We start from the raw sequence: 15,650 nt of genomic DNA, 5'->3' as shown, positions 1-15,650 counted from the left end.
GTGGTACTTTGTAGGGCATGCAGTGTGCCGGACACTCAAGTGGGAGCTGGGGTAGTTACAGGTTAATTGGGTTAGACACAGTCCATGTTCTACATAGGGCTCATACTCTTAATCCCCATTTTGCAGATGAGGTGGCTGAGACCCAGAGTAGTTGGGTGTCTTACCCAAGGTCAAACAGCAGACATGTGGTAGAACCTGGATTAGAACACAGGTCCTTTGGACTTCCAGGCCCTTGATAGATCTACTAGGCCATGTTGCTTCCCTCCGACCTCCCTCCACCATATCCTTCCAGCCCACACTCCACCTCACAGTACTTACCTATCTATCTTTAAAGTGAATAATATAAATCATTTATTTATATTAGTACCTATCTCTGTCTCTAGGCCGTATGCTCTTTTTGGGCAAGGAAGCTCTATGTCAATTCTGTTGTATTGTACTCCCCCAAGAGTTTACGACTGTGCTCTACACATAGTCAGTGCTGAATAAGTAGCACTGATTGATATTATTATGTAAATATAGCTGAAAGAGCACCCGCTGCTGGAGAAATTCCTATGCAAACAAGGAGTACAGGGAAGGAAAATGAGTCCAACCTTGTCCCATTTGCAACTCCCTGCCTCTGATCTAACAAGACTGGGGGAGGGCAGCTGTGGACAAGCCCTGCTCAGATGTTACTCATTTTTTGTAGTATTTGTTAAGGGTATACTATGTGTCAAGCACTGTTCTAAGAACTGGCATAGATATGTTAAACAGTGTCAGGTATAGTGTCTGGTCCATGTCTCCATGTCGGATTTACAGTCTAAGACGGAGGGAGGAGGATTCAATCCCCACTTTAGAGATGAAAAAACTAAAACACAGAGAAGGGAAGTGACTTGCCCAAGGTCACACAGTAGACAAGTGGTGGAGCCAGGATTAGAAAGCAAGTCCTGTGATTCCCGGGCCCAGGCTCTTTCCAATAGGCAATACAACCACTCTGCCTATTTCTTGCCCGAAGCCTGCCCCAAATTATCCTGTTTGCATAGCCTACTATGTCCTGTGCCAACTAGGCCCAGATCCTTGGGGTCATCCTGACCCTACCCTGCCCCTAACTATTGACAGCCCCATCCTACCACTGGATGTGACTTTCCCCTTACTCCCAGGATAGACCCTCTTCTGGCCACTAAGAAGGGACAACCTAGGGTTGTTGTATCTGGGTGAATGTCAATGCTGCTTCCCAAGGCTAGTGGATGGAGGGCCCGGATTGGTCATTCATGAGGAAGTGCTTGACTACCCAGAGTGGCTCCACTACTGATCCTGCAGGACAGGAAGCTGGTACCACTCCCGGAACAGAGTAGATGTAGGCAACCCATCCATGGTACAACACCAAAACCCTCTCTTGACATCTTGAATTTGAGGTTTCAGAGGGGACATCCAAATAGAGATGCTCTGAAGGCAAAAGGAAATGAGAGGCAGCAGTGAGGGAGAGAGATCAGGGCTGGAGATTAAGATTTGAGAATCATCCACATGGAGATGGTAGTTGAACTCATGGGAGAAAATGAGTTCACCAAGGAAGTGAGTACAGATGGAGAATAGAAGGGGGCCCAGAACTGAACCTTAAGGGACTCCCACAGTTAGGGTGTGCGAGGCAGAGGAAGAGTCCACAAAAGTGATTGAGAATCAGTGGCCATGTGTGAGCAGCTCCACTATCGATCCTGCAGGACAGGAAGCTGGTACCTCTGCAGGCACAAAGTGGAGGCAGGAACCACATCCACGGTCAAACCCCAAGCCGCTCCTTGACCAGAAATTATTGTCGGTTCCCAGAAATCCTTGGAGAAATATTCCCCTCCCACTCCTTCTATGGCTCAGTGAGCTTAAGAGTTTCATCCCTTACCCCCAGTTCATGTTCCCCACTTCCACAACCTTCCTACCAGCCCCTATCTGCCCTGACTTCTTCCCTTCAAATGCTCCACAGAAAGTGATTTTGGAAACAACTTGTCCCTATGGAAGAAACTGATCTCCACATCACAAGATTGGGAATGCTGATGGGAGTGAGCTTGAACATGAGCATGAGACTGAAGAAACAGAACCCAGGGAGTTGAGAGGAAGCTGTAAGCTAGGCTGGAATCTCCTAGTGGGCAGTAAAATTATCTCCTAACTCTGCTGTATTGCACACTCCCAAATGCTTAGTACTGGGTTTTGCACATAGTAAGCACTCAATAAATACCACTGATTGTTTGGCTGATTGAGATAAATCTATGGAGAAGGCTCTGGGTAATTGCAGCTGAGCCCTGGGGGGACGGTTCTGGTGGATAAGGCGAGAGGGGAAAACCTGGAGGAAAAGGAGTGAGGCCTAAAGAACAGAGAGCAGGAGAGGACAGAATGGGAAATGGGAGGGAGGGACTGAGAAGATTTTCAATACATCAGTCAACCAATCAACCAATGGTATTTATTGAGTTCTTATTATTTGCAGAGTATTGTATGAGGCACTTGGGAGTGTACAATAAAACAGACATGGTAGACAAATTCCCAGGCCATATGATCTCACAGTCTAGAGGAGAAGCTAGGCATTAATGCAAATAAATATATTATGGAAATGTACATATTTTCAGAGAGGGGGAGGGTGGAGCAAATATGAAGTTTTTAAGGGGAACCAATTAAAATGCATAGTTGATTTGGAGTGAGAGGGAGAAAGGGAAAAGAGGATGTAATTGTGGTAGGGCCTCTGGAGAAGATTTGAGGAGAGTGGTGGTCTGATATATTTGGACGAAAAGGGAGCTCCATGTCAATGGGAGGATTTGGGCAAGGGATAGGTGGTAAGAGAGATGAAATCGAGCCACAGCAAGTAAGATGGCCCTACAGAATTAAAGTGTGAGGGTTGAGCTATTGAAGGAAATCAGTAAAGTATGGTAAGAGAGGGCCAGCTGCTTGAGGGCTTCAAAATCGATAGAGAGTTGTTTCTATTTGATGCAGAGGTGGATGAGCAACCACTGGGGGTTCTCGTTTGTGTAGAAAAATCATCCAGGCAGGAAAGTGAAGTATAGTCTGGAGTTGGGGAAGCCAAGAGGCAGGGAGGTCAGCAAGAAAGCTGATAGAGCAATTAAGAAGGGATAAGATTATCATGGTAGCAAAGGAAAAGCAGGATGTTGGCAATATTTTGAAGATTGAACCAACACGATTTAGTGACTGATTGACTAGTGGGTTGAGTGAGAGAGAGGACTCAAGGATGGGACTTGGTAAATTCAAGGAAGGACAGGGTTTGGGTGGAAAAATAAGGAGTTCTGTTTGGGATATGTTAAATTTGCATTGACAGCAGGATATCCAAATAAAGATGTTCTGAAGCAGAAGGAAATGTCAGCACTTATGACAGCACTTATGTCTATACACCCAATTTGAAACCAGAGGAATACAATGGAGATGGGGATGTTACGTCCCGGACATATCCAAGCTGTGGGAGAAACCTAAAAGCCCCTGGAGTTTAATTCCCTTGTGAAAAAGAACATTTGAGAATCATTCTCCCCCTTGGATTTGAACGTGTGCAAAGCACCAGATTTAGTATGTTTAATTCCTTAAAAACTGTTCCCCCACTGAAGTGGTGTGAAATTTGGAAAGCATTTGAAAAACAATAAGTACCTTTCTAAAAATTTGCCATTTAAAAATAATCATTTTTTTTCTGTTCCCTGTGGATTTCTAATGACCCTGCTTTCTCCAATCAGGAGAAACACACATCCATAGTGTGATCATGTCCTCTTGATTTGGAGTCAAGCAGTTTGAAAAACACAGCAGGATTGAACATCCAGAAAATAGAAAGACCAGCCAGGAAATTAAAAAATAGATGTGGTTCATGTTGTTAATAGAGAAAGGAAAGCAGAGTTATCACAAGGGGGAACATACTTTCATTTGTAAAATACACTCAGCTGGTTCAGATAGGAGACCAGATATATCTCATCAATTAAGACTGATTGCTTCCTTGTGTTCCCACTTATGGAATGAAGATTATATGCCATTTAGAATGGTGGTTAAGTTCATTCAAGAATATTAAGTGGAATTTGAGAGGGTCATGTTATATTTGCAACTTCCAAAGACCTTTCAAGCCTATTAAATGATGTGTGCAAATCCTACATGAAAGAAGGCACAATAATAGTCATTAATATTCATGCTGGGGACTTCATGCCCTAGAATGTCAAGGGATTTGCCATTTCGCAAGATGTGAATGGCAACCATCAATCTAGTTGTGGTTTTAAAACATCATCTGGAGAAACAGCATGGTTTAGTGAAAAGAGCACAGGCTTGGGAGTCAGAGGTTGTGGGTTCTAATCCCAGCCCCACCATTTGTCTGCTGTGTGACTTTGGGCTAGTCATTTGACTTCTCTGTGCCTCAGGTACCTCCTCTCTAAAATGGGGATGAAGACTCTGAGCACCATATGGGACAACCTGATCACCATGTATCTACCCCAGCACTACGAACAGTGCTTGTCATAAAGTCACACTTAACAAATACCCTTATTATTATTATAAAAATTGAAAATTTCTTACCTCCGTAATGCTAACTTTCCACCTAATACTTGTTGTATAATTTTTGGATGACTCTGAGTCTCTAATGAACAATAAAGTATGTACAATATGAAGAAGATAATTCATTTTTACCACATGTTATTTTGACTTTAGAATTACTGAAGGTTATGATGATAAATAAGTCGGGTTTCAAAGATCCCCACTATCCATTCCCTTAGATTGTGAACTTCTTGTAGGACAGGACGTGTGCCTGGTCTGATTATCGTGCGTACACTCCACCACTTACCACAGGTATTGGCACATAAAAATGTGTTCCTCAGTATTATTATTATAATTACATGTTTCTAGCTTTGAGGAGTGGGGACAGTCAATTTTCCTTCCCATTTCTATTCCCAACATATGCCAATATGACCCTTTATTAATATGTTTTTCTATAGTTCTAATGTTCCCCCTTGAAGTTGGGGGAGAAGAAGGTGAGAGGAGCCAACATTCAGAGAAATGTACATCCCTAAAAACTTGGAATTTTAAAAGTAAGGAAAGGAGGGGAAATCAGCAACCAGACTCATGACTCCAAGAACAAAATAAAAATCGCAAGGGCTAAAGGCTGCAATTAAAAAGCAGAAGTGGCCTAAAGTTTAATACAAATCCAACTACAGTTCTCCTAACTACCCAGATGCTGCATTCTTACTGAATCCCCCATTAATGAAGACTGGAGATGTAGTACCTGACCCCATGTCCGATGCCACATACATGAACAGAACTGTATCCAGACGGACTCATGGTGTTGGATTCTAACCGTAGTGAAGACACACTTACCTGGAGAACTGAATGTATTGCACTTGTCAATGATGTGTTGTACAGCTTTGGAATCCTACCTAACCCTAGCAGATGATCAGTATATTTGAGGTCCCTGATGTAGCGTTTACTCCCATGCTGTCAAAGCAAAGAGGAGTTTTAGTAGAAGTATCAGTGAACAATAAGGCAAATATCTTATCTCATAAAACTAGGCACCCCATAATTCAAGGCCATCAATCTGTGCAAATTTATTTGACTGCCATCTACTGCTTTTACTTACTTTTCCCCAGTGATTGGGATTTTCCCACTGATTTTTCTAATGGATACCAAGAGCTGATGCCAAGTATCCCAGTGCTAGGTCAGAATTTGAGCAGTCAGTTAAGTATGGTGGGCAATTAGCAGGGCTGGAAGGGCACTTAGTGGCTTTTACCAACCTGTTGAGGATAATAATAATGATGGCATTTGTTAAGCACTTACTATGTGTGAAGCACTGTTCTAATCGCTGGGGAGGATACAGTGTGATCAAGTTGTCCCACGTGGGGCTCACAGTCTTAATCCTCATTTTATAGATGAGGTAATTGGGGCTCAGAGAAGTTAAGTGACTTGCCCAAGGTCACACAGGAGACACGTGTCAGAGCCGGGATTTAAACCCATGACCTCTGACTCCAAAGCCCGTGCTCTTTCCGCTGAGCCATGCTGCTTCTCGACACCAACTCTCCCAAGATGTCATGATTAATAACAAAGTGGAAGGGCAGGAGGCTAAGTGGCTGTGTCCTTCCCCCTGCCCCAGATCGTAAGGAGCTCAGAGTCGTCTGTGGGTGAAATCACCCGTGTTTTCCCCACTACTCATTCAATCAAATTTATTGAGCACTTACCATGTGTACAGTACTGAACTCAATGCTTAGGAGAGTACGATGCCACAATGAACAGACACATTCCCTGCCATAATGAACTTACACACTAGAGAGGGGAAGACAGACATTAGTATATATGAATACATTACAGATATGTAAATGAGTGTTGTGAGGTTGGGAGGGGAGATGAAAAATGGGAGCAAGTCAGAATGATGGAGAAGGGAGTGGGAGAAGAAAAATGGGAGGCTTAGTCAGGAGAGGCCTCTTGGATGAGAATTCCTCTTAGGGGCACCATTACTTGCCTTCACACCATGACTGGGACCAGGGACTATTCCCTCAGGGTTGGGGCAAGCAGAATGGCTACCTGAGCTTTTTTGTGGTATTTGTTAAGCATTTACTATGTGCCATGTGCTGTTCTGAGCCCTGGGGTAGATATAAGCTAATCAGGTTGGACACAGTCCCTGTCCTGTATGGGGCTAACAGTTGCATGGCTCAGTGAAAAAAGCACGGGCTTTGGAGTCAGAGGTCATGGGTTTGAATGCCAGCTCAACCCCATGTCTGCTGTGTGACCTTGGGCAAGTTACTTAACTTCTCAGAGCCTCAGTTACCTCCTCTGTAAAATGGGGATGAAGACTGTGAGCCCCACATGGAACAACCTGGTCACCTTGTATCCCCCCAGCACTTAGAACAGTGCTTTCAACATATTAAGTGCTTAACAAATGCCACATTATTATTATTATCATTATTATTATTATTCCCAGACTGAGGAGGCCTTCCCAGACTTAGGCCCCTTTTTCCTCCCCTCCTCCCCATCCCCCCACCCTACCTCCTTCCCCTCCCCACAGCACTTGTATCTATATTTGTACAGATTTATTACTCTATTTTACTTGTACATATTTACTATTCTACTTATTTTGTTAATGATGTGCATATAGCTTTAATTCTATTTGTTCTGACAATTTTGACACCTGTCTACATGTTTTGTTTTGTTTTCTGTCTCCACCTTCTAGACTGTGAGCCCGTGGTTGGGTAGGGACCGTCTCTAGATGTTGCTGACTTGTACTTCCCAAGTGCTTAGTACAGTGGCTCTGCACACAGTAAGTGTTCAGTAAATACGATTGAATGAATGAGTGAATAAATGAATGAATGTAGCCAGAGTGATTGATTTGGAGTCATTCAGTTAGAGGTTACAGCTAAAGAGCTAATAGGGTTGTGGATAGATGAGTCAAAGAGGAAAGAGCAGTACAGTCATTAAACAGAAAACTGGGCTGAGCCAAAACGTGGGAACACATTTGTAGTGGACCAAGTCAGACCTGAGCTGGACTTTCCACCAGGGTCGTTCCCTATAGTGAGCCCTTGGGCTACAACAGAATTTGTTCCTGAAAACCCGCACTTGTCGAAAGATGTCAGAACCAATTCTCTTAAAGGGGACTCTTTCATATGTGGGAGATTGATTCCCAAACTGCCATTGGATAAGCTTCTTTTATCTAGTTGACACAGATTTGTGTGCTTAATCATGGTAGATGTGTAATATCACAACATTAATGCATTTATATTGGAGCTAGAGAGGTCAGCGATGGGAATGCCTACTCTTACCTAATCCAAGGTGGAATGAGTGGGTTGATTTTCACTGTCACTCTGGCCGCCGGGGTTCTTCTTTCCTTGCCCACCCCCAAACTCCTACCACTCCACCCTCCCCTCCCAACATTCCAGCTTTTAAAGTGTTTTCCCTTCCAGTTCCAGTGTAGCCTAGTGAAAAGAGCGTGGGTCTAAGAGTCAGCCGACATGGCTTTTAGTCCCAGCTCCAGCACTGGCTTGCTGTGTGACGAGGGGCGAGACCCTTAACTCCAAAGGGCTTCAGTCTCCTTATCGGCAAATCAGCAAACCGTTATTTATTGAATGCTTCCTGCACACACAGCACTTAACTAATAAGTGCTTGGGAGAGTACACTACAGCAACAAAATTCGTAGACAAATTCCCTGCCCATAGGGAGCTTACAAACTAGAGGCTAATATAGATTTTGAGTCATCCCATGCGGAAATGGGCCTGGGTCCAATTTAATGATCCGGTATCCATGCCAGCATTTCAATAGTAAGTATTTAATAGATGCTGTAGAATAGCATGTAGGAATAAATATTCCTCCCCATGGCTCTTGTGTACATCTCCCCCTCCACCACTGCCTGTCCATATGGAGCTTATGCCATATAGCTGCCAGTCTCAGCTCCGCAACATTGCCAAGATCCGCCCTTTCCTCTCCATCCATACCACTACCCTGCTCGTTCAAGCTCTCATCCTAACCCGTCTGGACTACTGCATCAGCCTTCTCTCTGATCTCCCATCCTCGTTTCTCTCCCCACTTCAATCCATACTTCATGCTGCTGCCCAGATTGTCTTTGTCCAGAAAGGCTCTGGGCATGTTACTCCCCTCCTCAAAAATCTCCAATGGCTACCAATCAATTTGCGTATCAGGCAGAAACTCCTCACCCTGGGCTTCAAGGCTCTCCATCACCTTGCCCCCTCCTACCTCACCTCCCTTCTCTCCTTCTACAGCCCACCCCACACCCTCCGCTCCTCTGCCGCTAATCTCCTCACCGTACCTCGTTCTCGCCTGTCCCGCCATCGACCTCCAGCCCACGTCATCCCCCGGGCCTGGAATGCCCTCCCCATTCCCATCTGCCAAGCTAGCTCTCTTCCTCCCTTCAAGGCCCTACTGAGAGCTCACCTCCTCCAGGAGGCCTTCCCAGACAGAGCCCCTTCCTTCCTCTCCCCCTCGTTCCCCTCTCCACCCCCCATCTTACCTCCTTCCCTTCCCCACAGCACCTGTATATATGTATATATGTTTGTACATATTTATTACTTTATTTATTTATTTATTTTACGTGTACATATCTATTCTATTTATTTTATTCTGTTAGTATGTTTGGTTCTGTTCTCTGTCTCCCCCTTTTAGACTGTGAGCCCACTGTTGGGTAGGGCCTGTCTCTATATGTTGCCAACTTGTACTTCCCAAGCGCTTAGTACAGTGCTCTGCACACAGTAAGCACTCAATAAATACAATTGATGACGATTGATGATATAGGAGGCTAATGCTCTAATACCAAAACCAATGGGTTGTTATGCTAAACCACAGTGAGCATTTAGAATTCATAACTGAAAGCATCGTAAATGGAATATTGTCAGTGATTCTTGTAGGATTAATAAAAGGAAGGGTGCCGGGGTTAGATACCCAACTCAAATATTGACTTTCGTTAAGTTGATCACTTTGCCTCTGCTATCAAAATGGGTTCATTTGACCTGTTCCCAAACATTAATTAGTGTCCGTGAAGTTCTTGGAAACTACTCTCTCAAAGAAGCTATGCAAATGCAAAGTATTTTATGTGCAATACTAATGACATTTTTCTAGCTCTGACTTCATTTTGATCCCTTTATTTTGGGAACGGAATAACATTTTCTGGAGCACAATAAAACAGAATTTCCCTGTGTTAAAAAGAAACTTCTGCTTAGCTGGCCTGATTCAGATTATTCCTGCATGAGCAGGTGATGGAAATGTAGATTATGTCTGTTTGTAATTATTTCCGATCTTTTCCGCCGTAACCCAAACAACGAAAGACCAAAACTACTTTCTAAGCTCCAGGAGTTGATCAGTTGAAACTTGAATATCAGTGACTCTGTTCCGAGGTGACCCTTGGGTACCGGCCATCTCAAGGTCAAAAGCTATCTCGTGACTACCTGAGCCAGTAGGCGGAACTCGGAAGTGAGGGTGGGATACTGCCCCCACGACCAAATCTGCTAGATTGACAGCCCAAGCCGGGAATACAGAAGGTGTCCTCGCCCCGTGCCAATCAAATTAGGTACAGAGGAGGGGGGAGGGCAGAGATTAGATAGACTGAGGCCAGAAGCTGGAATGGCCTAGGGGCACAGGCAATAAATACTTGTTGCCTCTGACCTTCGGGGTCAGAACACCAGGACACGCTGCAGCAGCCCACGTGTCTCTCTGCCCAGAAGGCCAGATGCCAGCTCTACGACCAGAACCAACACACTGAGGCAAGGGCTGCGGGACGGGTCAGTGTCTCGTGGGTGGGACCCAGGTACCCCGCTGCTGATGGGAATCATGAGTGGATTCCTCCCATGTAGGGAGAGCACATTGTGAGAGCTAGCTGCCCACCACGTGCGCGGGTAATGTAATGAATTCTTCGCATGTGGGAAAGTAAGTGGATTCTTCCCGAGTGGGAAGTACACATGGGTGAGAGCTAGCCGCCTCACCCACACGCGATTAACATATGGTTGTATTCCTCCCGTGTAGGGAAGCTCTAATACTTCTAATTGATTATATTCCTCCCGAAAGGGAAGTTCAATCCATTGCGCCTAAACAATTAGATAAATTCAATTCGCCTCGTGGAATAAATTTTATATAAAACTCAGGCTTTCTGTCCCCGGCCTCTCTCTCTCTCACCTCGCCGATCACTGAACGAACCCGTCCCCGGACGACGGGTGATATAGACTCTCTTCTCGATTACAGAAATGCAATTTCCCAAAAAAGGAGGATACCGGCCTCTTTAGCTGTTGAGGCAAAGTGATCAGTCCAGATTTGAAACAGGCCGTCAATGAAAATCAGGTTCTGTGTCAGGAGGGCAGAATTCAAAAGCCATAACCAGAGTTCTGCTGAACCTCTGCAATTTCATCAGAGTAGCGACTACCTCTAGGTTTTGTTAGGGGCAAGTGAATGAGGGCCACATTTTTTTTCCAGTAGGTTTTGCAAGGAAGAATAGGAGATCACTGGAACTGCCAAATGGGAGAAAAGCTGATATCTTTGCAAGTCAAACTGTAGCAGCTCTTTGTCTGCAAATTTCTAAAATCCCGGGAGCCATTAATAGACCTTCAATTAACTCAGAGGTTCCATTAACCAAGATTGTATTATATTCATGGTATCTCACACACTTTGGAACTGGCTTTTCAAATGCACTAATATGCTTTCTTCCTGCTGTAATTTGCATGCTAAGGCCTGGGTGGGATCCTCTGAAGGTAGCATGAGAACAGGATCACAGGCATTTCTCAATCTTATTGCTGGCTCTGACTCCCTCAGGGGTAATGAAAGATATTCAGCCCTGGGGAACAAGTCTAATCCAGTTCACATCTTGTAGAGTTGCAATTTCCAAGTAGACATGCAGATATTACTTGTATATATTTACTATTCGATTTAATTTGTTAATGATGTGCATCTAGCTTTATTTCTATTTATTCTAATGACTTGACACCGGTCCACATGTTTTGTTCTGTTTTCTGTCTCCCCCTTCTAGACTGTGAGCCCGTTGTTGGGTAGGGACTGTCTCTATATGTTGCAAACTTGTACTTCTCAAGCGCTTAGTCCAGTGCTCTGCACATAGTAAGCGCTCAATAAATATGATTGAATGAATGAATGAATATTTAGGTGCGTTTCTCATAGTCCAGAACTCATTTTGATTCCACTGTGAAACAATAATAATGATAATAATCATTTAGGTGCTTACTATCTGCCAATCACTTTAATAATAGGTAAACAATAATTAGATCCAATCCCTGCCCCAAATGGAATTCACAGTATAAAGGGGAGGTAGAGAAGGTATTTTATCCCCATTTTACAGATGGGAAAACTGAAGCAAGAAGTTGTGATTTGCCCAAGGTTACATGGTAGAGAAGCGGTAGAATGAATATTTCTTTCCCTGGCAGATTGCTCTTATGAGAGAAGAGGAGTAGTTGAGATGGTTTGTCAAATGTTTCCTTGTAGTTTACGTTGCCAACCCCTTCAAAAACTCTCTTTCTGGTAGTTGGTTTTTGGATTTTTTTTCTTAGTTTTGTTTTGTTTTGTTTTGTTTTAATTTTCCCAATACATTCTCCTGGCACAACCTGTCCAGCCATTAAGAAGAGTCTACTTGATTCTTTCTTTAAAAAATGGGAACAAATTGGTCAGGGAATACATTCAGGCTTTGGAGAATGAGTGACCTGAGTAGGGCTCCTGCAACTGTATCTTTGAAATGTCCTTGTTAGAAGTAGTCTGGAAAAGAATGTCTGCCACTCCTAGATGGTGGAAAGATCTGTTCATCCTAGGATGATAATGCAGGATTGCCACTTGCTAGGAGACTGCCACCCCTGCTATCATCAATTGAGAGCGGCCACCCAAGACTAACTAAAGAAAGATGTAAATGGAAGTCCCACAACTATGTCCTTTCTGATCTGAATCTGGGAATATTATTCTCAGGTCACTGGGAGCCATATGTTAGGAGGGTGGCCTTTGATCATTACAGTTTTTTTATGGCATTTCATAAGCATTTCCTAGGGAAGCAGCATGGATAGTGGATCGAGCACTGGCATGAGAGTTAGAAGGTCATGGGTTCTAATCCCAGCTCCACCACTTGTCTGCTGTTTGACCTTGGGCAAGTCACTTCACTTCTCTGTGCCTCAGTTACCCCATCTGTAAAATGGGGATTGAGACCATGAGCTCCACATGGGACAGGGTCTGTGTTTGGACACAGATCTGCCTGTATCCACCCAAGTAAAGTGCCTGGCACATAGTAAGTGCTTAACAAATACCATAAATAGGATTATTATCATTATTATGTTGAGCATCAAGATGGACACAGTCCCTTAGTCACTTGGGGCTCAACACCCAAGTAGGAGGTACATTTTGCAGTTGAGGCAACTGAGGCCCAGAGCAGTGAAGAGACTTGCCCAAGGTCCCACTGTCGGCAAGTGGTGGAACAAGAATTAGAACCCAGGTCCTCACTCCCAAGCTCCATCTTTATCCACTAGGCCACAGCATTTCCCAACAAAGTCCAGACGAGGAAGCTTCTCCCTACGATCCTGCTTGCCAGGCATCCTCTGACCAACCACAAGGGCAAAAAGGGGCACCAGAACAAACCACCTTCTCCCTGCCCGAAGTGATTGGTGCTAATAGGTGCCCACATTGCCATTCCCAGGGGGCCCCCTATTAGCAAGAGGAGGGTACAGGCCCTTCTGCTTCTGGACGATCAGGTCAGTCTCTCCCCTTCTGCCAGCTCTGCCCCGCTATTGCCCGCAGTCATTTTCACAATGATAAAGTGGGAGAGCCAGAGGAGCTTCTGGTGTCAGTGGCCCAGGGTCATGGATGGCTGCTGCTGCTGCTATTGCCTCACACACTTCTAGGAAGCAGACTCAGAACGGCTTGGCTGGAAGCACCTGAAATTATCCTGTTGGTTTGTAAAACCTCGGGAGGCCCTAAATGGTCTGTGTCAATAATCTCTTGTGGGCATTACAATGAATTAAGTCTCAAGATTTCACTTAAGAATTGGGAATGGCCATTTAAGCTGTAATAACAGAATGGCTCCGAAGGAACAGCAGTAGCTTATTGAATCGATAGCCTGTGTTCTTCAAAAAGTGAGTGTCTGCTGCCGTGGGCCCCTGCTTCCGCTGCCCTCACCCGACCTGGGGCAGGACCCTCCACATCACTGCTTCTCTTTCTCTTCGGTGGTGGCCCGTCATCCTCTGGGGAGTGGGGCTGCTTCCGGGGCCGGGGAGGGGCCGGTGGCACAGGCACTGGCAAAGAAGCTGGCACGAATGTTGGAAAGGCGATGGGCTGTGGGCGCCGGACCACCTCCAAGGCCCTGTGACACCGGAATCCTCTGATAATTCGGGTCATGAATGAAGCCCGGCGTCCCAGCTTTGTCATCTTGGCCGGCTCCAGCCGCCGTTTTCGAGGCCTCTTGATCTGTTTTGTCGGGGGCCCGTCTTCCTCCGTGTCCCCCTTGGTGGTCGTCTCATGGGTCCTCTTCCAGGGCACGGGAGGGGCGGGTGGCACTGCCGATGGCACAGGCACCAGAATTGGCACTGCTACGGCCTGGGGGCGCCGGACCACCTCTGAGGCCTTATAGCAGGGGGCACTTTGGATGACACTAGTAATGAAAGCGGGCCTCCATAAGAGTGCGGTCATCCTGGCTGGCTCCTGCCGCTTCTCTGGGGGCCTCGTAATCTTTTTAGGAGGGGGCCCATCCTCCTGTCCTTTCTCCCCCTTCTGCTTGCTTTGGGAATGCTTCCCATTTGAAGGAGAGGCGGGTGGCAGTGCCCCAACCGGAGTAGCTTGAGCCAGTGGAGGGCCCCCATAACAACGGTACCCTCCAAGGAGGATGCAGGTCTCCCCATGCCACCGCAGTCCCTGCTCCCCTCTTCTCTGGGTCAACAGCTGGTACTTCCTGCGGAGAGGAGCTGGAGGCCCTGCAGAGGAAACAGAAGCAGGCGTCCCCCCCAAACCCCACCGCACCGGTCAGATCTGAGCCAAGTGAACACCCCCAATCCAACCCAAGCCCTAACTACAACTGGACTGGCTACATATCAGCGAGGGGGTTGTGAGTGTGTATGTGTGTGCACGTGTGTTTGTAGCAAGAAGCCCTGGAAGGACTCCAGCTAAGCAGTGAGAGAGGGCCCAGGGCTGGGTGAAAATGTGTGGCAGAGGCCCCTTCCCCCAGCCAGCTTTTGAACTCCTTAGCGATAGTGACATTTCCCCTGACTTTCCCATCACTGTTAATGGCACTACCATCCTTCCCGTCTCACAAGCCCACAACCTTGGTGTCATCCTCGACTCCGCTCTCTCGTTCACCCCTCACATCCAAACCATCACCAAAGCCTGCTGGTCTCAGCTCTGCAACATTGCTAAGATCCGCCCTTTCCTCTCCATCCAAACTGCTACCCTGCTCGTTCAAACTCTCATCCTATCCCGTCTGGACTACTGTATCAGCCTCCTCTCCAATCTCCCATCCTCTTGTCTCTCCCCACTTCAATCCATACTTCACGCCACTGCCCAGATTGTCTTTGTCCAGAAATGCTCTGGGCATGTTACTGCCCTCCTCAAAAATCTCCAGGGGCTACCAATTAACCTACGCATCAGGCAGAAACTCCTCACCCTCGGCTTCAAGGCTCTCCATCACCTCACCCCCTCCTACCTCACCTCCCTTCTCTCCTTCTACAGCCCAGGCTGCACCCTTTGCTCCTCTGCTGATAATCTCCTCACAGTGCCTCGTTCTCGCCTGTCCCGCCTTCGACCCCCGGCCCACATCATCCCCCGGGCCTGGAATGCCCTCCCTCCCCACATCTGCCAAGCTAGCTCTCTTCCTCCCTTCAAGGCCCTACTGAGAGCTCACCTCCTCCAGGAGGCCTTCCCAGACTGAGCCCCCTCCTTCCTCTCCCCCTCCTCCCGTTCTCCATCCCCCCTGCCTTACCTCCTTCCCTTCCTCACAGCACCTGTATATATGTATATATGTTTGTACGTATTTATTACTCTATTTATTCATTTATTTTACTTGTACATATCTAGTCTATTTATTTTATTTTGTTAATTTGTTTTATTTTGTTCTCTGTCTCTGCCTCCTAGACTGTGAGTCCACTGTGAGTCCATCTCTATATGTTGTCAACTTGTACTTCCCAAGTGCTTAGTACAGTGCTCTGCACAGTCAGCGCTCAATAAATGCGATTGATTGATTGATTGATTGACATTTGCTGCTTTAGCAG

This window comes from Tachyglossus aculeatus, unplaced genomic scaffold, assembly GCF_015852505.1.
Source record: "Tachyglossus aculeatus isolate mTacAcu1 unplaced genomic scaffold, mTacAcu1.pri scaffold_1_arrow_ctg1, whole genome shotgun sequence".
NCBI classification, from domain to species: domain Eukaryota; kingdom Metazoa; phylum Chordata; class Mammalia; order Monotremata; family Tachyglossidae; genus Tachyglossus; species Tachyglossus aculeatus.
The sequence above is the reverse complement of the archived record's forward strand: the minus strand, read 5'-3'. Positions refer to the sequence as shown.